At 45.3% G+C, this 24,132-nt stretch overlaps 1 pseudogene; it reads right to left on the bottom strand.

The window, feature by feature from the left end:
- Positions 1-317: 317 nt before the first annotated feature.
- LOC120844028 lies at positions 318-18,669 on the bottom strand (annotated as a pseudogene).
- Positions 18,670-24,132: the final 5,463 nt, after the last annotated feature.

The raw sequence follows: 24,132 nt of genomic DNA, 5'->3' as shown, positions 1-24,132 counted from the left end.
TCGTAGAACCAGACCTAGCGTACTTTAAAAATTATCTTGTAAAAACACGTAATCTAATTGCTATGTTTATTCCATTCTCTTCGTGCATCTTATTAATATTCGCCGTGAGAAAGGAAACAATAAAAATGCTCACGAAAATATTTATTTAATGATCGTCTTTTCTTTTCTCTACTTAAAATCCGGACATTTATTGAATTCAACCCTCGATATCTTTCAGAAAGTACAATGATTCCAAAAGCACGGTATTCAATTTCAGCGCATTAACAACAACATCCCTGGGCGGCATTTTCTTTTCTTTAATTATTGATGGTCTCGTGTTAAAGGAACGTCCCTCCGGACACCAGGACGGCCGATCCTACCATGTACGTGCTCCTCGGGCCGCACATAAAAACAATAATTTCAGACATTTCTAGTGGTTTCGCGATCCGCTTCATTGGAATCTCCGCAATTATGCCTTGTCTAACTTCCTCGGGGGTGTTCTGTGTCATGGGTGTGTCCGTAAAACCAGGGAGGATAGTGTTTACACGAATTCCCTTGAGTGCAACTTCCAGCGCCACAGATTTCGTAAATGAGATGACGGCGCCCTTCGAAGCCGAGTAGGCACTCAAGAACCTGCGACCGCCCTTGCCAGATACGCTGGCAATGTTTAAAATGGTCCGGCCTGTGGCGTTTTCATTCTTGAGCATCGATTTCACAGCTGCTTGAGTAACCAGGTAAGTGCCCTGTAATTAAAGAATAATACGTTACTTGCTTTACGACTGTCAACATGCAAAATAATATATAGCTCGTTTCACATTGAGCACGAGTGAATTCTAAGCTACCAGCACGAGCATGGTGACCTGAACGAGGGTTCATCCTCACGAGGGCGAGTGCTCGTTATTGGCACTTTGAAAGCCCGGAGTTCGCTATCGAACTGCTGCTACGCTCATAGTCAAAATAAAAAAAAAAAAAAAAAAAAAAAAATGTATGCCGTCGGTAAATAACTCGTTCGTGCTCTCAACCAAAAGGTTCACTGCACGAGCATCAGGAAAAATAAAATACAAATGTAGTTTACATACGCTCCAAGTGAAATTGATTAAAAGTTATAAAATAACTCTCAAGAAAGAATTCCTCCTTGACCAGTCGCTGTTTGTAAAACGTGAACGAGCACTTAAAAACAACACAGTACTATTTTAACAAAATATAAAAAATCCCTGTACTAATGATTTTCAATAAACTACCACTGTAAATGCTTCGCTAATGCACCCATTGAAGGTTTGAGGAAAAGGGAAACCTGCGATTATCTAGCTCACAAAAACAAATTCGGTTACTTCGTAGAACCAGACCTAGCGTACTTTAAAAATTATCTTGTAAAAACACGTAATCTAATTGCTATGTTTATTTCATTCTCTTCGTGCATCTTTTTAATATTCACGAGCATCAGGAAAAATAAAATACAATTGTAGTTTACATACGCTCCAAGTGAAATTGATTAAAAGTTATAAAATAACTCTCAAGAAAGAATTCCTCCTTGACCAGTCGCTGTTTGTAAAATGTGAACGAGCACTTAAAAACAACACAGTACTATTTTAACAAAATATAAAAAAATCCCTGTACTAATGATTTTCAATAAACTACCACCTTAAATGCTTTGCTAATGCACCCATTGAAGTTTTGAGGAAAAGGGAAACCTCCGATTATCATAATATTAACCACCAAAGAATATCGAAACTTGCCCATTTTCAAACCTTAAAATACTAGTTTGGTGTAATAGGCGGGCGAAAGGAGTCCCACGATTCAGGTCCAAAGTGCGCAACATAATCTATATGATGGTACCAGAGCCATCTCCCACTCCAGGACTGAACGAGAAAAGAATGAAAACAAAAAATTAAATATCGAAGCCTCTTTTTTTATTTTTTCAATATTTAGAAATGATGTCTATGCAAAATATAATACCACCCGTGAAATTCCCCGCAGGGGGCACCTGTGAAAGCAGGTGTTTGGAGAGTGGCGTCTCCACGGACCCTGAGCCCCGCAGGGGGCGCCTGCACCTTAGGTGCTAGGTGCTTGGTGAGTAGCGTCACCACGGACCCCAGCCACGTTGGCTACATAACGGACCCTGAGTAACAAGTGGGTAAGACCCACCCACGTCTGGCTGTGCGTGGCGAGCCCGTGTCCAGGGAAAAGGGCATCCTGGTGGTTGAGCTGAGCCCGGGGTAGGTTTGGACCCTTCGGGGCCCCCCGGGCGAGGCAACACACCACTTTGGCCCCTGCTTCCTGTAGACGGGAGTCCTGGTAAGGCCCGGCCAGGATGATTCAGTCTAGTCGCCTTTTCTTCTACTATCCCCTCCAATCTTTTACCTTTACCTTTCCTGCTCCCTTTATTTCTCTCTCATTTCTCTTCCTCCTTTTCACCCCTCTTTGGCGGCAAGGGCTAACCTTGGGTGGCAATAGACCTCTGTCTTGACCCACACTTGGGTATAGTTTCCCGGCAGCACTGTTAGCGTAACGTCTCCAGCCAAGCCCTTCTTGTTATGGTGCGTTACCTAACCCCTTGTTGGGCTCGGTGGTGGGCGGTGCACCGCGGATTCTGAACATTCTTTGCCCCTCTTATGGCACCCCTCCGTTCTAAACCCTCTGATCGGCCCCTGAAAAGGGGTCGGACCGAAGTAAAACTGAATGATAAGTCTTCACCGGTACAGAACACTTTTAGCCGATTCCTTGTTATGCACTCTGAACAAGACGAAAAACCTCTTGCGAAGTTGTCACCTTTTCTGATCGCAAAAACCCTAGAAACCCTTGTAGGCAAAAACTTCAAAGCAAAGAAGCTAGTATCTGGTGACTTGCTTGTTGAAGTGGAAAATGGCACACAGAGTGCTGCCCTCTTGGACCTAAACAAGATTTCTGAGTATAGAGTCTCCGTCACTCCACATCGAACTCTAAATAATTGCCAAGGAGTAATTTCCGAGGATGATTTGCTAGAGTCAAGTAACGAGGAGATTTTGGAAGGCCTTTCCAGTCAAGGAGTAACGGCAGTACGACGAATCCTGCTTCGTAAAGACGGAAACGAGCGACCAACAAAACATATTGTACTTACATTCTCTTCCACTGTGCTGCCTCAAAGTATCAAGGCGGGCTACCTCCACTGTAAGGTGCGCCCATACGTCCCAAACCCGAGACGCTGCTTCAAGTGTCAACGGTTTGGTCATGGCTCTGCCACCTGCCGCGGAAAGACAACCTGCGCAAAGTGTGCATGCACAGACCACCCAACAGATACGTGTGGCAGCTCAACCCCTAAGTGCATCAACTGCACTGGTTCCCATCCTGCTTACTCGCGATCATGTCCAAAGTTTAAAGAGGAGAAAGAAATTTTAACCTTAAAAACAAAGGAAAACTTGAGCTACCATGAGGCACGAAAACGCTTTTCGTTCCTTCAAGGAGGAACATACGCCGAGGCGGCCGTCAGGGGGACTAGGTCGCTGTCAAAGGCATCAGTGGGTACCCAGTATAGTCTTCGAGACACTGAGTGCCCACCCAGTCCCCTCACCCCTACAGAGACTTCTGTGGGATCTCAGACGCCTGAGGCCCCACAGAAGCTCACGAAGTCCAAGGCGTTTCCGCAACGCCTGGCCCCGAAGGTTCGGGTGGTGCTTGACCCCACCCGTTCCCAAGTCCGAAAGGGATCCCCTCCTTCCTCTGCACAGGGGGTGGAGGAGGCCATGGAGGTCAATGTCCCATTCACCGAGGGTAGCATGGAAACTGCCACCCCTGTGCCTTCATGCTCGAAGGCAGGCAATGTTTCCTCTGCACCCCAAAAAAAATCAGCGCAGGCATCCCAGGTGCCTGCCGGCTCGTCAGGCAGAGGCCGGGCACAGCCCACTCGCCTGACCGACAATGCGAGAAAGCCGGGTCACTCTGACGAGGCAGTCTCGTTGAGGGGCCCAGAGGTATCAACGGAAGAGAAAATGGAAGAGGCCGGTCTAGCTTCAGATGACGACTTGCTTCCTTCGGGAGCGGAGTCCTTGTCGTCTTCCGCGGGTGAGCCCGCAGAACGACAGAAAGACAATGCTAGAAAGAAAAGAAATATTCCTCGGATTTTAGCTCCGAAAGAAAATTAGCTGAACTATATATAGGTATCTTTTTTACTTTTTTATACGTTTTTAGGAGATTTCACTAAAAGGCAGCCACACCGATATTTTTACGCACTTTTGCCCACAACTTTTTATCGATTTTAAATAATTTTTATGGGTCATCTTTCTTTTATGCAATGGAACTGTCGAGGTCTCCTACGCAACATTGATGACATTAGTTTTTTTCTTAGTGAGCTACGACCGATAGCTCTGGCTTTGCAGGAGACTCATTTGAATTCCAGTCATACAAATGTTTTACGGTCCTATCACACTTTTCGTAAAGACCGCCCATCATCTCATTCAGCCGGTGGTGTGGCAGTTGTTGTGCAGAGAGGGGTGGCATGTGCCGAGGTGCCCCTGGACACTCCGCTCGAGGCAGTGGCTGTGAGGGTTCTGATCGACCGGTTAATCACCGTTGTTTCATTGTACCTTCCGCCACAGATCACAGTGCACATGCGTGAACTTCAAAAGCTCATTGCCCAACTACCACAACCCTTTTTAATATTAGGCGATTTTAATGCTCATCACACCATGTGGGGCAGTGCACGAGTTGACTCACGTGGAGAACTCATAGAACGACTTTTATTGTCATCGAATCTTTGTCTTTTAAACACGAAATCTCCAACCTTTTTTAGTGATGCTCATAACTCCTTCACCTGCATCGATTTATCTTTATCATCGCCCTCTCTGCTTCCTTGTTTTTCTTGGAAGGTTTTAGAAAACCCATTCGGGAGCGACCACTTCCCGATTGTCGTAGAGAGCCTAGCTGCTGTTAGTACGCTTTTAGAATGTACGCCGAGATGGCGCCTTGACAAAGCGGATTGGGAACTCTTTTGCTCATCTGCAACATTTGATATTTCTTTATTATCAGTCTTGTCTCCAGATGATGCTACAGCCTATGTTACTAAGAAGATAATTGAGGCTGCAGAACAATCTATTCCTCGCACCTCTGGGAAATTACCAAAAAAGTGCAGGCCCTGGTGGACTGAAGAATGTTCCACGACAATGAAGAAACAAGACAAAGCTTGGGGCATATTTCGACGGTACCCCACCGTAAATAACAAGATTGAATTTAAAAGGCGAAAAGCTCAAGCCCGCTGGACTAGAAGGCAAGCAAAAAAGAAATCGTGGACGAAATATGTCTCCTCACTGAACAGCTTTGTCCCCGCAAAGGAGGTGTGGGACCGTTATCGCAAAATCAAAGGGGATTACCGCTGTTTTATTATCCCTCCATTGTTCAAGAATGTCCCCACATCACTGAAAGACTTAGGCAATACTCTTGGCGTTCACTTCCAGAGCGTTTCGAGTTCTGAAAACTACAGTGCCACATTTAAACAGTTTAAAATGAAAGCAGAATGCGAGCGAATAGTTATGTCGGGGGCAACCTCTACACCATACAACCAGCCCTTTACGCTCCGTGAACTGGAGTTGGCTCTTGACATCAGGAAACAGTCTGCCCCAGGCCCTGATTTCATCCACTATGAGATGCTTCGTAGGCTGCCCCTACAACATCTGCTTAGTTTTTTCAACCTTCTCTGGGAAAAAGCTTACTTCCCTGAATCCTGGAAAAGAGCACATGTTATACCCCTCTTGAAAGCTGGCAAAGACCCCTCTCTTTGCTCGAGCTACCGCCCGATTGCCCTTACGAGCTGCCTTGGTAAGACGTACGAAAGACTTATCAACAAACGGCTGGTGTTTTTTCTTGAAGAACAAAACCTATTTGATAACAATCAGTGTGGTTTCCGCCAAGGCCGGTCTACTCTAGATCACCTCGTGCGCCTCGAGACGAGAATCCGGGAGGCTTTTGTAAAGAGGCAGCACTGTGTGTCTGTATTTTTTGACCTGGAGAAGGCGTACGACACGACCTGGAGATATGGAATCATGCGAGACCTTTATGCCTGCGGAGTACGGGGCCGCATGTTGCGTTGTATAAAAGCTTTTCTGACTGGGCGGACCTTTCAGGTTCGACTAGGTACCACATTATCAGACACATTTGTTCAAGAAAATGGGGTTCCTCAGGGGGGCATCCTGAGTGTCACATTATTTGTTTTAAAGATTAACACCCTAGCTCAAATACTGCCACCTTCCATTGAACACTCATTGTATGTCGACGACCTACAGATATCATTTTCCTCTTGTAATCTGTCCAGCTGTGAACGCCAGCTGCAGCTAGCAATTAATAAGATCAGTAAGTGGGCCGACGAAAATGGCTTCAGGTTTTCATCCGGAAAAACGGTGTGCGTTCCATTTTCTCTTCGACGAGGGCTGTCTCTTGAGCCAGTGTTGGAATTGAACAGAGCACCTATACCAGTTAAAGCCGAGCATAAGTTTCTGGGAGTCATATTTGATAAGAAATTGAATTTTATCTCTCACTTAAAGGAATTGAAACAAAAGTGCCTGAAATCCCTAAACATCTTGAAAATTTTGTCACATAAAACTTGGGGTTCTGACAGACTATGCCTGCTACGCTTGTATAACGCTTTGGTACGATCCCGTCTTGATTATGGTGCCGTTGTGTACAACTCAGCGCGACCATCCTCCCTGAAGATGTTGGACCCAATACACCACCTTGGCTTGCGCCTTGCTACGGGTGCATTTCGGACATCGCCTGTTTTAAGCTTGTACGCGGACTCTCACCAGATGCCCCTTTCCAAACGACGGCAGTACCTGGGCTTGAGCTATACTTCCAGGATTTTGTCTAATCCTCACCATCCAACCTTTTTTGCTCTCCAGCAATCTCAATTTGCTCGCCTTTTTGAAAATAAACCAAGCATTGTGCGGCCATTGAGCTTTCGTGTTCACAGTGATCAGTCATCTCTCGGTCTCGACCTTCATGGCATTAACCTTCTCCAAGAAGCCGAGAGTATTCCCCCTTGGAAAATGCTTCCAGTATCATGCGACTGGTCATTCACACGGTATAGCAAGCATAATGTCTCCCCTCTGCTTATTCAACAAGAATTTCTTGGCTTACAGAATAAATATGACGACTATACTCAATTTTATACAGATGGCTCCAAGACTTTTTCTGCAGTGGGATCGGCTGTTTATTCTGAGGTTTTCATACAGGCCCAGCGGCTTAGCTGCATGGCTAGTATTTTTACTGCGGAGCTATATGGTGTTCTCCTTGCAATTGAGTATATCACCACCAGCAAAACAATGAAGGCAATTCTTTTTGTAGACTCCCAAAGTGTCATCGTTGCTCTTTGCTCTGTAAGAGATACAAAAAACATGCTCGCTAAGCTAATACGCTATAAAATCAATTGCTGCTTAGAGCGTGGGTTTGTTATCAAATTCTGCTGGATCCCAAGCCATGTTGGGATCAAAGGCAATGAGAAAGCAGACCAGCTGGCTACCTCCGCAAGCAATCTCCTAGAAATCCGACGGGGGATACCCTTTCAAGATATCAAACCCCTCCTTAGGAAAGCTCTCCTCGATGCTTGGCAATCTGAGTGGAACCTAGAGAGTGCAAATAAGCTGCATGCTATTAAGCCAGTTTTGGGGTTGTGGGAGAATTCATCTCGTAAAAACCGTTTTCATGAGGTTCTCTTGTGCCGTCTTAGAATCGGCCACACCTTCCTGACTCACGGACATCTTCTTTGTGGAGAAGACGCTCCAAGCTGCGAGCATTGCGGTGAACCTTTGACAATTTTGCATATTTTGTGTTCTTGTCCAGGCTTTGAGCAGAACCGGCTTGCCTGTTTTCCAGAGCTTTTTACATATCAGATTCCTTTCCATCCAACACTTTTGTTAGGCGAGCATCCCATCGTTCCATTCAATCGGGTCCTCAACTTTTTGCAAGCAAGTGGCCTTCTACACAAAATTTAAGTACTGCATTTTCTGTTCACCATAAATATATAAAACATCAGCTTCATGTATGCTCTCAATTACCATTACTGTGAGTCGCATTAGTCTTGTAGTCTGGCGCAGCATGGCCTTCGTCGCTTTTGCGCCATTAAACCATTAATCATCATCATCATCATCACCCGTGAAATTGTTTAAACAAATTTCTTGCTTGCGTTGTTTTATTTGAAAGCTAATTTTCAAATAATTACCTGGTCTTTGTCATTGTAACGCTGCTGCCAGCTTACATATTGTGATAATGACACACGTGACATCAAGTGTCGGACCGCTCTCGACAGCTGGGAGAACCGAGGAATCGCCACACATTCCCATCTAGCCAACGTTACTACCAGATTTAAAAAAATACCTCTATATTTTTTTCCCCGGCGTCTGCCATTTCCCAACACAACTTTGTCTTCAGAACAAGATTTCCGAAACGCAACCTTAGTTTCATAAGCTTAATTTCACAACGCATCAAATGTTGCGTCTAAAAGAGGAGAAATTATATTAAAGCATGAAATGTTATTTAAGAAATCCTGAATCCCAAGATTTTGTCTTTCCGTCTGTGCATTCCCGCTAAATTTAGCGGCGAATTCGAATTGGTGTTTAGTTAACATGATGTCAATTTATACCACTTAACCTGACGTCACGTGATCTATACACCAAGTACGTTTTTTCCTTCCAATATCGAAACAAAAATTCATGTCACGTTACCCAAAGTCACGGGGCACCTACCGGTATTTTCTTGCCGATATCTGGCCAGGAAACGTAACTGATGTATAGATAACGGGTAGGACACATCTCTTATACCCCCCTTACGTTTCACAGCTAAGTTTAGCGGGAACATTTACGTAACGCGACCTTACGTCATAGGACGTATGTATGGATCCACTCTCTCTTTCGATTTACGAGAAATTTTATGTCACCTGACCTGACGTCACGTGTCCTATCCACCAATTCACTTTTCCTGCTAAGTCTAAAGAAAAATTTAATTTCATGGGTCCCGACGTCATGAAACCTGTACGCCAACTTGCGTTAACTGATAAATTTAGCTGAAAAGTGACTTCAAGTGACCTGATATCACTTACCTATACAACATTTCAGTTTTCCCGCTATAAGGATATCAATTCACGTGACATAAACACTTTCAGTTTTCGCGCTAACTGTAGTGGAGAATTTAGAGGCATCCACCCTAACTGCACCTGACCCAAATATCAATAAAAGTTTCTAATTAAATCTAGTTGAAACATTGATGTCACTCGACTTATTCGCGGCGAGAAGTTTTTGTGTGTTCTCCAAGCGAAAGCACTGATACAACCCAAAGGTGGGGATTCCCTCGACGCCGCCGCTGCTTCTAAAAAGTGGATGGGTGTTTATTCAGGCCTGCTGTATCGCTAGTAACATTTCATTTTGAAATTTGTTTAAAGCGGAAGCATTACGGGTGATACTTTGCAGAGATTTTGAGGTCGTGGGCTGTCGTCGCCGCGATGGAAAAACCCTTCTCCCCCCTCTTGGCGCGCGGAGATGGAAGTTGGTACTTTTCGTTGACCTGCCACGCGAGGAGAGCGAAGGGGGCAGTCTTAGCGTCCCACCAAGAATGGCACGACGAAGGGAGAACCTTTCTGCCATCTGTTTCAAACAGCTTTTTTCCAAACATTTCTCGCGTTATACGAAATTCTACTTTGGAAGCATTAAGTTGCTACGCGTAATGTTGGATGATTTTAGAAGCCTCCACCGTGCTTACGTACACACTTCCCGGACAACAATGATGATTGTTATCCGGGAAGCTTCGATCCTGATATACGCAACGGCACCGTTTCATTCGCATTTCACGACAGTACTACAACTATCGTTTTCGTTTTTTTTTTTTTATAGCCCTTTATTTTTTTTGCATTTGACATGGACGATTACCAATTCTTCGTCTGGCAGGTCTTGATCCCAGGATTTCATGGTGCTAATTTGAGTATCCCTTCCTTTTTTGTCATGGGCACAGCTTGTTGAAGCTGATCCTATTTAGCTCACTTATTTTTTTTTAATTTACATATAGTTTTCCCCCTTTCCTTTATAGTTAAAAAAAAAAAATCCCCGTCCCACTTCGTTGGAGAGAAATCAACAGCTCCATTGCTATCCTGGTTTCAACCTTTATGATATAAATACTAGTAACTCTATCCGTATTGTTGCTGCTTAAAAAATATGCACACGAAAAAAACAATTTATGCATCCTCATTGGAAAACATGATGTCATTAAAGAAATTTACAACGAAAAATAACATTTTTATAGCCATAATTACGGCGCGAGAAAGTTTTTTTTTTTTTTTTAAGCGAGGTGTGACGGTTCTTTTTTTCACTTTTCTCTCTTGCGCCTGTGCGCTCCGCGCGGAGGAGAAATAAGCCGCTTGGAATGACTTTGCCGGTCGGCTGAAAAGCGTACGCAAGCCTCGTGCGACTTTTGCTTATCTTTAGGCACGCTGTGTTCTTGGATTTCTGTGCTTGTGGTGGTAGCAGTGATAGTGTGCGTCTTTTGCATTGGATCCGGATTTGAAACGTAAATTTCTCGACCGCCTCAAGCAACTAGCGCTTCGACCCTACGAGGCGGCAACATTATGTTCGGCGCAACGAGCGCTTCACTCACACGGGGATAAATGGCGCCCAAATATGGGGTCCCTCACAAACCGACGGCTCCTGTTGTTTCTCCCAGCGGTGGTGCCGCATTCCCTCGCTTACCGCTTCTTCTTGTACCTCCCCGCCGCAACACCGCCACCAAGTCGCAAGAGTCTTTAAATTTGTGTTCTCTTCCTTCTTCGAATTAAAGCTCACCTTCGTGCACGATGGTGGCACTTGTGATCGACACATCAATAAAGCGAAAAACGAGTACAGCCAATGGCCGCACACCACCATTACACCACCACACCGCGAAGAATGCGAGCACGCTACGCCGCCGACACCGTGGCCGCCCAGGTGCGACTTCATACCAGAGCGCCCTCTGAGGCGGCGTGGAACTAACTACTGCTGGTTTGAGGCTAGCTCCGAACATGATCTGGTCGCTCGTTCCCCGCTGGAAGAGCGGCCAGAGTCATCACCTAAATGTGTTTCTTCCACCGTGTCTTAGAGTAAGCAACCACTAAATCAAAGAAACTAATCTAGTATATACTGCTGTGCAGTATTCACGTTTTTCATCGTAGGTACCAGATCTATAAATTCGCGTGGGGTAAACACTTCGTGCTATAAAGGAGCCTAATCAAATGCAACTAAATTTGGTTACGCCCTGAATTACCAATGATTTAACGACGAAAACTATGGCGCTCACTTTTGTACAAAACTACGATAATTTTAAAACTTAATGGGAATAATATATCTACATTCTGTAACATAGCAACATAGCGCAGATTTATCAATCAGAGCACGTGTTGGATGTTCATTTTATGCGGAGGGCAAGTTCGTCTGCTTCTTGCGCAGGGGGTAGCGGTGACGTCAGAACACCGAGCCCTGATTGGCTGATCGCGACCCTTATCTGAGCGTCGTCTGCTCCTTTGCAACGTCGTCTGCTCGCAACGTCGTCTGCGTCTGTCTTACCTTTCCTACGACTTTCGGGAGGACAGATTCACGAAACGATCTTACGCCAAAAATGTGCGTAAGACAAAACCTAAGAAACAAATTCGTATTAACGAAACAAAATTTTCGTAAGATTTGCGCAGGTTACGACAAAATCCTACGACAGTTCCGAAGCTCGCACTTCTTAGCATGGCCGACAGCGTCGGGGTCGCGACGACCCACGGACGTTTATTTTTTTACGTACGCTTCTCACGCGTCCCAACTTCAAGCAGCAAGAAAAAAGTAAAACGTACTTGAAACAGACCACGACGAACAAGAACGCTGTATCCGCAAACAGCCGGGAAAAGCTCCAACGGCCACGATTCCACCGAACGCTACCAAGCGAGCTTCGGCAGTTAGGCCTAGCAGGCACTCCGCGACTCGGCGACCGTCTGCCCACGACCGGCTGGCGTGCTAAATGGAATATGCCCGAGCGACCCTTTTGAACCCTTCCCGTATTATACTTTGATCGCTGACCTCTATTTTAGATTAAGAGGTCAATTTCTTCCTCTTGTTATCTCCTTGTTTCCCGAGGCAACGGTGACTCTCGCCGGTGAAAAAGCGGTGAATCTCCGACAGACGCAGGAAAGGTAAAGCAGCCATCGCTTACGTAAAGCAGACGACGTTAACTGCGAATGAGGGGTCTCGCCGCACACGAAAGGAGGGAAAAAGTATTTGGGAGGGAACCTTCGGACACTAACCACTCTCACCTCTCCGTTCTTAGCAAACAAACCTCGGCGCCTCGGGACACGTCGCCAGTGAGTCCTTTGACTTCCCTCCTTGATGCGCGTCTGCTAGTTGTTAGACGAAAACTGCGTACCGCTCGAGTTATTTCGTCTGCCCTCTCTCAAAGGCGAAGTCGAGTTCGCTCCGAAAGCCGCAGGAAAGGTAAGACAGGCGCAGACGATGTTGCGAGCAGACGACGTTGCAAAGGAGCAGACGACGCTCAGATAGGGGGTCGCGATCAGCCAATCAGGGCTCGGCGTTCTGACGTCACCGCTACTACCTTTCTCATGCGCAGAAGACGAAAATGAGCCCACTTGCGAGGCGTATATCTTTTAAAAGCTTTTCGGTAAATCATATGATATGGTTAGTAAGCCCGATAAGTCCGATACGCAAGTACAAGCCCGATTCGTAAGACACTTGGTGGAAAATCATAAAAAAATGTAATTAATACGAATAAAAAAACCTGTGGAGAAGGCAGTCGCTCGCTCTACTCACATATAGATTGACGCTCAAAACTTTGTCGAAATCGGCTTCAGATACATTTGTTACGAGGGATGGTGTATGGACGATTCCAGCACTGTTGATAACAATGTGGACGGTTCCGTATATTTCCTCAACTTTTTTAAAAAGGTGTGCTACATTTGCCCTGACTGACACATCGGTGTGAATTGCCGTGTGGTTCTGTCCTGTAAAAAAAAGGTGTCAGTGCAAGAGTCAATAATTTGTCAACTAAGGGCCGGTTGCACCAACGTCGCTTAGCGCAAAGCGGAGCTTAGCCGGGAACTTAAGCTTAGTTTCGGTTTCGTTCGGTTGCACCAAACTCGCTTATCGCTAAACCTAGCACTAAACTACGCTTAACTTAAGCGCCCAACATTGGGCGCTTTGCTTCTGGTTGTTTCTTAATCCTGGATTAAAAACATGGCGGCTGGTTTGTCACGGTCGACGCGGTGGACGAAATTGGTTGTGCAAAGTGTTTTAGGCTACATCAGCGTGAAAGTCTCGACAAAATGACTTTCGATTGTGACAAGGATGCAAAATATTGTCGCGTGAAGTGTTTATCGACCCCTGTTTTCAAGTTGGCTCTCCACTTTCAGGGCGTGTTAGCCCTAACCGAGAAACGTACGGAGCTGTGGGGCTCACGTCTGTTTTCCCGTTGGTTCTTCTGTCAACGAGCTTATTCGTACGTACTTACTCATTTTCGCATAGCTGTAACGTATTGTTATTTACCACCTTGTTTATTTACACTTGCAGCGCGTATCCTTCAATCTGATCAGCGCGTTGAATAGTGGCAGTACATGATCTCGGCGATCAGCTGATTGTCGACACCTCTGCTGTTCGCATTAGATTGCGGCGCTTTTAAGTAATAAAACAGCGAAAATTCAATTTCTTTCGTTTTCTGAGTTTGAGACAATCTTCGGTGAATTTTCCTTATCTCGCGAGTAGAATCTTGGCTTCAGAAAACTGTATCGTTCCATAACTGTAACTTTTTTGGTGATCGCATTTTTTTTTTTTTTTTTTTTTATATACTTTGCTTTATATCTTTCATTCGTTTCCCGAGAACGAGATACTGTTGTTTCCGAGTTGTGCTTTGTGATGGTGTTTTCCCTTTACTTTTGTCGTTTGTTGTCATTGGGACGATGGTTGAGACTATATACCGGAACACGTTTTCAATAAAATTCAGTTGAAAGTTGCGCCTTGTTGTGTCCACCGTAACTTTTTTGGTGATCGCGATTTTTTAGGAATATTTTGCTTTATATCTTTCATTCGTGGCGACGACAAATCGTAACGACTACTATGTTAGATTCGGTCATTGCTGTATCGGGGCAGGCTGGGGCAGGTGATGCGAAGAGACGACCGTTCTTATCGGCGCGATGTGATGTACTAGTGGGAGTTTTTTTTTTCTGAACTCGACAGTGTGAAACTGAAATCCGTTTGAGGCTGCAGCGGATGTTCAACGACGGTACAGTGCAGTTCTGTCACCTTGCTGATAGCAACGAGTACCGTCGATGCAAGGCCTCGTGACCTGACCTCTCGACGACTTCTATTCGACGATTTCCGGGCATTTTCGCAGCTGCCGTGGCGAGTTCGTCACTGTTTTGAACTTCATCGGTCTCAGGCTTGACTTGGTTTTAGTAGTCATCTTACCTGCCTACTTATATCCATGATGTTTTGTCTTCAGCGATGTAGTGAGTAGAGTGTCCTTCTCGCGTTCGGTGAGTTTTGGGGCCCCCGATGGCTCCTTCGCCTCAAAATGTGAGCACGAAAACTACTACCACTGTCAAAATATCCTGTTATCAACCGATATTAAACACACAATCACAGATGTAAAGAGCATTCGTGTTTATTTGAAGCTTTGACTTCTGTTATTGCAAGTTAAACGAAAAAATGATTGAATTTGGAGACCTTTAATTTGTTCCTCACCGAAGAAATAGTCAAAAGCAGACGCCGACGACGACTACTACGGCAGTTTTTCTTTTTTTTTTTTTTTTTTGTTTACATCACGTGATTCCTCTCCGCCAATCGTATTCGTCGCTCTGAGCGTTCCCTAGTTTGCTCTGTTTGTCCCTAGATTCCCTACGCAAATCCAGCGTTTAGCTAGGGGCGCGTCTGTAAAGCGGGCTTAACCTTGGTGCAACCGGAATTTAAACCCGTGCTTACCTAAGCTCGGTTTAGGGCGCTAAGCCGGCTCAAGAAAGCGCCGCTTTGGGTTAAGATAAGCGACGTTGGTGCAACCGGCCCTTAGAATCGCATATATTGCTTTGTGCCAGCATCAATAAAACACTTGAAAGGTCATTGCAGTAAAACACATTTAAAAGGCTGAGTAGTTTTTATTTGGTTTGTTACTAAATAGTGTTTAGCATTATTTACGCTGTTCGACGCGTTGTAGTCTGGCCCTGCTCTAGGCCCCGCCCGGAGCTTTGAAAGCTAAGTATCTTTTCTCGGCTCTCATTGCTTGGAGAGAAGATTGACGTGTGAAATGTTCGTTGTAAAATGGTTTCTCCGTGTCGTGACAGTATTCATTTAAACAATATATCTATGTTTCAAAAGCAAATATTCATAGTAGAGTTAGTGTTTTCAAAAATATGCCGAGATCGCCTTGCCGCTTCGACTTAAAAAGATAACAAACAAGACTGCGTTTACGGTGTACTCAATGAGCGTAGCTCGTTAAGCACATTTATGTTTATGAGGGCGAGTCACTCTCCGTTCAACAATGTTCTTAGATGAAAATCTTTTCAACCGACCTAGTTTGTAACAAAAACTGTCGGAGGCAAGCGCCTTTGTAAGGGCTGTGGGGGTGCTTGGGTTTGTAGTATGAGTTGTTTAAGCATAGCGTCCCACGTCTCTGGAAGAGGTGTGCGGATAGGTGATTGGGTTCGTAGCGGGAGTGGCGGGATAAATCTAGAGTACCACATCAACTACGTTGGTTGATCTGGTTCGATTTGCTCCCTTGGGCGTGTTGGTGCTGAATAATGATGTTGGTTCCCGCAAAAACGGCCCCGCTGCTATGTGAATTGTGAAACTGTTGTGAGTGCACCCATGATTTAATACCGAGAAGATACCTACCTGCACAGGTAAGAATTTGCTAGCCATTTGTCCGAAGAAAACGGGGCGTTAGTTTGCCTATGTTCTAATCCTTTCGCTTCGAAAAGCAAGTAGCTATCAAGTTTTACTGTGCACCTAGCCTACCTAAACGAATATTTTTAAGTCGCGTTTTAACCCTGCGTCACGGCTCTCGCCCACCTTGCTGGCGAATGCCTTGCGAAAAAAAACAAAACAACAAGAACAGTAAAACTAGAAGGACAAAATATTTATTTTGTTGATTTTTTTTAGTCCTAGGTCGCTTTTAAGTTACTACCGCAAATCGATAGACGCCGGAAGATGCTTGTATTGGACCGCGTCTCGTGCATGATTGAATGCCAGAACGCCACTTTCATAATCACGTGTTCTGAGCTTTGCAGAACGTTTTAGAAGACGGATGAATAGCTGACGGACGGAAGCGTAAACGAACGCAGACGCGTAGCTTTCGTATCCGCGTCTAATGGGCTCGGCAGACGACGATAGGCGGTGGCGAAATAGTGGACGATGCCAGTGGCTGCCGCTCGCCTGCTCGTAGGACTAGCAAGCGCTGTGTCAGACACCAGACTATGGTGCCTGGAACGCGTCTCCGACGGGTGTGGTTATCGCGTCCAAGGAAGTAGTCCCTCGATTTCCGCCTGATGACGCCACTGAAGTGGCATGCTGTCGCCAGTCGCAATTTTGGCGGCGTCCTAGCAGCTTTAATGTATGTGGCAGGCGCCTGTTCTCCTACATGTGCGCCGCACTCCGGCATGGCAGTCCACGGAAACTTCAGTAGCCAGAAATTGGTACTCCGTGACGACAGCGACATTCGCGTTCGGTGGTTGTGCTACTCTCACTTTCTCGTTAGCATATCTACGAGCAACCGTCAGGATCGCGACATGTAACATCATAGCACTTCGGCTTCTGTGACAACATTCGTTGCCACTTCTGGATCCATTTTGATGTACTAGCAGCATAGGACCCTAAACACACTAGTCAAAGACGCGCTCCAGGCGTCATATCCAGACTAAATCACCGAATGTCGCGAAAGGGAGACACTGTACTTTTTAGCGTGCTCAGCGGGCCATCCGAGCCAATCTAGTAGTAATGAGCGGGGAATTTGATCTGTGGGCTGGGCTAAGAGCGTGCCATAACCTCAAACTAAATGGCGTCTAACAACGTAAATATTGCCTAAAGGTTTGTGGAAAAATTCACAAAAACAATATTAGGCTTATACTTTCGTTTTCTACTTCAGTGTTCTTTAATTAGTTTGCTGATTACGTCTCAACAAAAAAGGAAATCCGACTGAATGCCACGGAGTGTTGCGGCCGCCGACGATGTAGATGCTTGAGGCGGCGCCATGTTTGTTGGCGCCCAGAGAAGCAGAATCGGCGAGCGCGCGGAAACGTGTTCCTTTTACCGGCGCGGTGACCCGCAGCGCCATGGAGTGGCGTTCCTTAAAACTAGGGCGCGCGCCGGGCAAGGCGGTTTTATTCTCCGCTAGACATTTATGATTTTATAATCACATGACATTAAAAAAGCGGATAAACTAAATTATTCATTGAAATCCTACGTTATTCTGAAAGTGATTGTAGCCGTACTCTTTGTATCATGTTATCAGCCCCGGATTACGTCATATTCAAATGCACTTTGAATATCTCAATGTTCGAATGGTCTTACAAATACAAAAATACACGCATAACACAACCGATAGCAAAAGCTAGCTTTTTAAACTTCTGTGAATCTTTTTTTTTTTTTCTTGGTTCATCTGACGATGCTGAAATATTGACGTTGCTACATTAGTTAATTAATAAAAAGTTAGCCAGTGAGGCTTTATCTTTAATTTTAAAAAATAAAATTAAGTAGCGCGAAAAACTGAAACCGCTTAGAGAAAAATCGTTGAATTAAAAAGAAGCATCGTTGAATTACGCGGGGGCTCTAAAAACTGGACAAATATACGCTACATATCGCCAGATTTTTTCATCTAAGCAAATAAACTTTGGAGTTTTTGTTACGCATGTCATGTCATCGTTTAGAGAAATATCGTTTTCATCAATTTTTGATGTCATTGCATTCGGATATGCCTTGTGAGCCTGCCACATTTCAAAAGTCAAAAATATTTGATACAAAATAAATCATTATCTTTGCACTACCTCATTCATTGTCCTCTGTCGTAGGTCCGATTAACCTGAACCCCTATTATATTTAATACTGTGTATGGACGACGCAAACGTGGACAAGTGACGGTTCTCCACGAGCGCGTGAGTAAATTACTGTCTTTATAATACATGATCCAATATGTAATTACAGACGGTCATGATTCTTTTTTTGTAATTATTGCAAACCGCCATGTGCAAATGTGATTATGGTCAATTTAATCACGCTATGTTTTTTACAAATCTAAAATTTGTCTTTGAGACGTACAGCTTCCGTTTCTAATAAGATATCTGTACATTAAAACTAATTCTTCAAAAAAAAAACAAAAAAAACAACATAAAAAGTAACATTGGCCGGCGCGGGAAAACACATTTTGCAATAAAATAGCGGACTTCAACTCACCTTTTAGAAGACTGAGGGTTTCATTTGCTTTTGCGTCATTGATGTCGGCTATGACAACTTTAGCACCTTCTCGGTCCAGTACCTGGCAGACACTCCGTCCTATTCCACTTGCTCCACCAGTGACAATTGCCACCTTACCAACCAAAAATGGTGCCCTTAGCTTCTTGACAGCCTCCACTTCTTTAGCGAGTTTATCATCACTGCTTTCTTCCGCGTTGAACGCGTTAAACAAGCAACACAAAAATAAACACACAAGTTTACGGCTAAAAAGGGGGACGTGGAGCATGTTAGATACTGAAAAATTGAGAAGAAAAGAGGCAGAGGTCTATAAAACGGCAGCCAAGTAGTCGACCACTGAAAAATGATCAGCATTTATATACGGCGAAGAATCGCCAGGCACCATCCACTATCTATAAAGGTCTCACTGAAGTTCACCATTTGCAATGCCTTTGTTAGCTAGCTTTGACAAAAAAGAAGCAGCTGGTGGAGAGCAGCTGGCGTTGAGCTCCGTCACTGTAAGGTCAGAAGAGCAATTCGCTACCTTCCAGCATGGGCTTGCAGATATTTGCAATGTTCCTACCCAAGACGTCACGGCTGATTTTGCGTTATCTTGAATACGTCGTCAACACTGGGGCTAACCAAATGTTGACATGCCAATAGAAGAAGGCAAGCTAGGATTTGTGGTTTATTTTTTGCTTTGCGAAACTTTTTTTTTTACTTTAAAAGTACTTACGCTAGCCACGCCCATACCATTTGATGGGAAACTTGTTCGTAGCTAGTAAGGCCCTCCAGATAGAAAAACTCTGAAAATGTATATTTTTGCAGGAGTGTTTTTGTAAATACTTCCTTCAGGATGTTGACCTATGAATCTTGCGGTTGCTGCGAAGATTCTCTGAAGAAGCATCAAAGTATACTTTTTTTTCTTTTTTTTTTCTAATGGGACCGTGTCACGGTTGATTGCACGAGAGATCGAATCTGCAGGTCCACTCAACATTTTCATTTGTTCTGATTGTTTATATCTGGTGTGCACACAAATGAATCGCACGAAACTGAACCTTTCTTTTTTTTTTTTTCAAAACGCGTTTTTATTACGAGTGAAAAAAAATGTTTCCAGATTGGGCGACGGCCCTCCTCCCACTGCGGACTGCATTAGTTGCCAACTTTGCTGTCCTAGGAAAGGCAGGCAAAGAGCGGTACGCCAAAAATGTTTCCTGTTTCATGTAACACTACAAAGTTCAAGTCAATTGCATGCCATCATTATGTGCTTTATAAAATAAAAATATATATATAAAAATTCATAACTTTAGACCAGGTGCAACAAATACGCTAAATTTCAGGACTTCTACATCAATATGTATTGCATTAGCGAGTTTGAATACTACACACACTATAGGCCAGGGCATGTAAATTGTTAATGAAAAATATGAACTTTTAATAAAAATATTCTCATTAAAAAGACTTGAAAAAACACATTTTCAAAAAAAAAACGATATTGAAAAACAAAATAAAAGACGAGGTCTTGATTTTATTAAAGCTCTGAGATGCAACTCTCCTTAAGCCAGGAAAGAAGAACCTACAAAAATATGTCGCAAAATCTGCTTACTACAAACGTTTAAGCGGTCAAAGTGGCGGTTGCGAAGCGTCTTGATATCGGCGGTTTTCGCTTCATCACGCTGCTAGTATCTTTTTCTTTTTTCTTTTTTTTTTTTGAGGAATAAGCAACATTTTTTTTAATCACAAATAAGAAACTTATGTTTTGTAGCTTGTTGTACTAAAAATATATATCTCCAGTTTTTTTTTTTTTTTTTTCTTGTGGTTGTTAACGGGCACTCGTGAAAGTTTAAGCTCCTTGATCGCGCTTGGACTTCGCATACCTCGTTTATCAAAACTGTAGGGAATCGAAGAACGTCGCTTCGGATAGAAGGCTATTGGGCGCTTATGTTACAGTGAAGCCAAGGAGGAGGTTTACGTTTGCCACGCAGTGTATACGTGGTTCGTGGTCGCTGTGGCTGTCAGGACCTGGTAGGATATATAAGCTCACGTTTACCGCGGGGCAAACGTACACATCCTCCTTGGCTCCGCCGTAACATATGCGCCCCGTACCCTTGTACCCGAGGGGTCGTGCCTTTATTCTCTACAGTTCTAATAGGCGCGCCTCTATCAGTCTTTAGTCTAACTCCGGCACGAACAGTTGTCCACGCGCTTGTCTCCTTACGTCTAACAACGTAACAACGACCTAAGTATGACGGCTCGTCAACGCTTCCCCTTGAAGAATATTTTGGGAATCCGCAACTCTGAGCTCATCAAGATGGATTAGTGCCACAGTCAGCTAAAGTCTTTCCGAATGCGCGGTGGCAGAATTGGTGTCGGCGCGTCAGTGATGTCATCTGGACCCGGCACGTAGCCCGGGAGGGGGGGGGGGGGGGGTCCGGCACCGTGGACCCCCCCTCCCCACCCCGAAATCTTCCATTTTGCTGGGGCCTCCTCTCCCCCCTCCCCCTCATACAGCATTTTGTCATGGGTGGGGGCCTTCCCACCCCCCCCCCCCCCCCCGAAACAAAATCCTGGCTACGTACCTGATCTGGACAATTGTGTGTTTGTGCGTGTTAACTTCTTTCCGCTGCCTATTTTGAATACAGTGGCAGAGACAAAAGGTGAATTAAACAGCATACCCTGTCCCTTACCCCATACATGTTTCAAAGAGAGAAGCCTTGCAAGCAGAATCCAGGCTGATTGAAATGCAAAATTTTTCTGGAGCAAGAGGGGGGGGGGGGGGGTGGTTCGTGGAAGCTTTGAGACTACTGTACCTGCCGCACCGGATGCTGTCGGTCTCGCCCCAGCGCTCTATCCCTCTGCTACGCTGACATCAACGCTTATTTAATTTGCATTGTCGACACAGATTCCCAGATTAAGTGTTTAGTACAATTGTCATTTATTGACAACATGAATGGTTGGAGTATGACACTTGGCACGAGAGCTCCTTTTTTTAAATTGATCTTGAAAACCCCACAATACGGGGAAGCATGTTACAGATTGCTTCTTTCCTTTTGAACGTTTTAAAATAATTTAAAAATGAAATTAGTGAGGTCCGTGGTAGACCTTATCAATTAAAATCAAGGAAATAATTAAGCTAAGTCAGATGCAATGTTTTTTTTTCTTGCGGAAATGGACGCTACAAATATTTATTTATTTATTGATTTTTCTGCTGTCCGCTTTTTGTAACACTTCTTGGTTTATCACACCCAAAAATGTCGTCGACTCATTCGCAATGTTGCTGCTGGATGCCGCAGCGTAAATCCCCGTCAAGTTCACACAAAACACGCGATGTCCGAACAAGTGGTCGGTCGGATCGGGCCACTCGCGCCGGACTGGTTGTGCGCTGTCTTTAGGGGCGCTCTAATGACACACGCGCTAATAGCAAGCTTTAGTAGACCGTGTTTCGCGCTCCGCTCAGCCCCTCCGCTAGCCGGAACTCTACAGCCAAGGCCATCGGCGCGCAGGCGCAGTGGCAGTTTCTTCGTAGCGGAGGGCTAGCGGAGGGGGAAATACGGTCTACTAAAACTCCCAAATGTAGCTGCGCTCACGAGCCGCGCGCGCTAACGTCGTGGCGTCCTACAGTCGGCGCTCTTGTGTCGTGCGCTCTATACTTTGTTGCACCTTATGTTGTACCCCAGCGAAGGCTAGAAGCGCGAGCTCATAGCGTTGGCAGCTGCCCTTAATGCACGACAGCTTGTGCCGCTCATATCTGTCCCAGAGCAAGGAGCTCGCGCTTGTAGGCTTTCCTGCGGTACATCATAAGGTGAAATGGAGTATAGGAGGTATTCACTGGACGCCATATTTGAGGGCGATGTTTAGAGCGCATGCTCAGAACGAGCTCACATTAATAGCTTGCTAAGACCGGCAACCTTGATAGTGCTAAATGCGCGTTCCAAAAGGACTGCGGAGGCTCGCGTCAACACGCGCTCAGCAGCAGCGCACACGGATATGGCCGCCAGTGAATACTCCCTCAGCCCAAAGAACCAGCTAGAAGCGATCGCTAAGCAAGCGCCGAACAAGAAAGATAACTTTGCCCGACAAGCTCGGCACGACGACGCTGAGACAAAGAACAAACGAAGAGAAAAAAACACTATCCATATGGCCAAGCCGTAGTTGCCATAGTCACGGATTTAATTTTCGGCTGAAAATGGGGAAGTGCTATAAATTTTTACTACCACGGGGCTTGCTGGACCTTGAAGTATTAAATACAGATTTCAGGAACTATTTAAGTCATTATTAAACAGATTGTTCTGGAACGACGGTGTAGCTAGGTGGGAGACCTGAACTTCACGAAATCTCAAATATCTGCCAATTTTAACTTGTGCGAATTAAAATTATTATTTTATACAAATTTTCCCTTCGTAATTTGAATTACTACTATGCACTAGTCACATTGTCTGATGTGCGTAATATGTGTACGATTCGACCCACGGCTCCAACCTAATCCAAGCTCAAGCAGGTCGTTGGTTGTTGGGTCTCCCGGTCTCCGGTTCTGTTGGGGTGCTGAGTCTTCCCTCCTGTCGGTCGCCTTCCTATTGTTTTGAGAGGTGTCAGTTCCCTATTTACGGCGTATCCGATAAACTGAACTATTACATGACTCTCTGGTAACAGTTGAAATAACGAAACTAACCGGCCGACCGACAAGAAGAAAAAAAGTAGCTCGAAAAGGGTGCGAAGCACGTCGTTCCGAAATCTACGCGAAATTACCACCACGAAAGGAAAGCGCGGCTAATCAAATCTGCTTTAGATGCCGAAGCTGCATTATGTGTCCCATATGCTGACACCCGGAGCACTCGGCGCCAGGTGCTAGCTTGCAGCAAACGGCAGCACCAACCAAGTAACCGCAGCAGTTATTGTCGGAGAGCAGCGCTGTCGACAACTCAGAACAGCGTCCCGGCGATGGTAACGTTGGGTGACAGCATCTTTGGCCGAAGACGAACACCAATGGGAAGATCAGGACGGTGGGGGTGCTGACCCACAATCAGACTTGGACGATCTGTCAGACTTCGGAAACTCTGACAGTCTTGGACCGTCTTACAAAGACTTCATTGAACAGATCGTACCGGAAGATGACGATAGCTCCAAGGCTCCTCGAGACTTGCCAATGCCTCGAAGAGGCATTGGCAGCAGCGGCAGCATTGAACAGGCACGACCAAACTAGTCCCCTGTATCTTTCAGATAACAGGAGCGCTGCCGGGACAACACTGCCGTGATTTGAACTTCAAATCTGCTGACTTCGGAGCTACGAGCCTGCCTACTCCAGACAAGGCTCGGTCGACCGTGACGTCGCCACCGCTAACATCAAGCGCTTCCGTCGACCAAGCTGAAGCTACAAAAGGCATCTCAGCGGAGCCTTTCCTTCGCATTGGCAGCAGCGGCAGCATTGAACAGGCACGACCAAACTAGTCCCCTGTATCTTTCAGATAACAGGAGCGCTGCCGGGACAACACTGCCGTGATTTGAACTTCAAATCTGCTGACTTCGGAGCTACGAGCCTGCCTACTCCAGACAAGGCTCGGTCGACCGTGACGTCGCCACCGCTAACATCAAGCGCTTCCGTCGACCAAGCTGAAGCTACAAAAGGCACCTCAGCGGAGCCTTTCCTTCGCATTGGCAGCAGCGGCAGCATTGAACAGGCACGACCAAACTAGTCCCCTGTATCTTTCAGGTTGGTGTTCTTTTATTCCCTAGTACCACGTGTTATGCTGCTGCT

The sequence above is a fragment of the Ixodes scapularis genome, unplaced genomic scaffold (genome assembly GCF_016920785.2).
Source record: "Ixodes scapularis isolate PalLabHiFi unplaced genomic scaffold, ASM1692078v2 ptg001522l_1__unscaffolded, whole genome shotgun sequence".
NCBI lineage: Eukaryota > Metazoa > Arthropoda > Arachnida > Ixodida > Ixodidae > Ixodes > Ixodes scapularis.
Note: the sequence above shows the minus strand (reverse complement) of the source record. Positions and strands in the feature narration are given on the sequence as shown.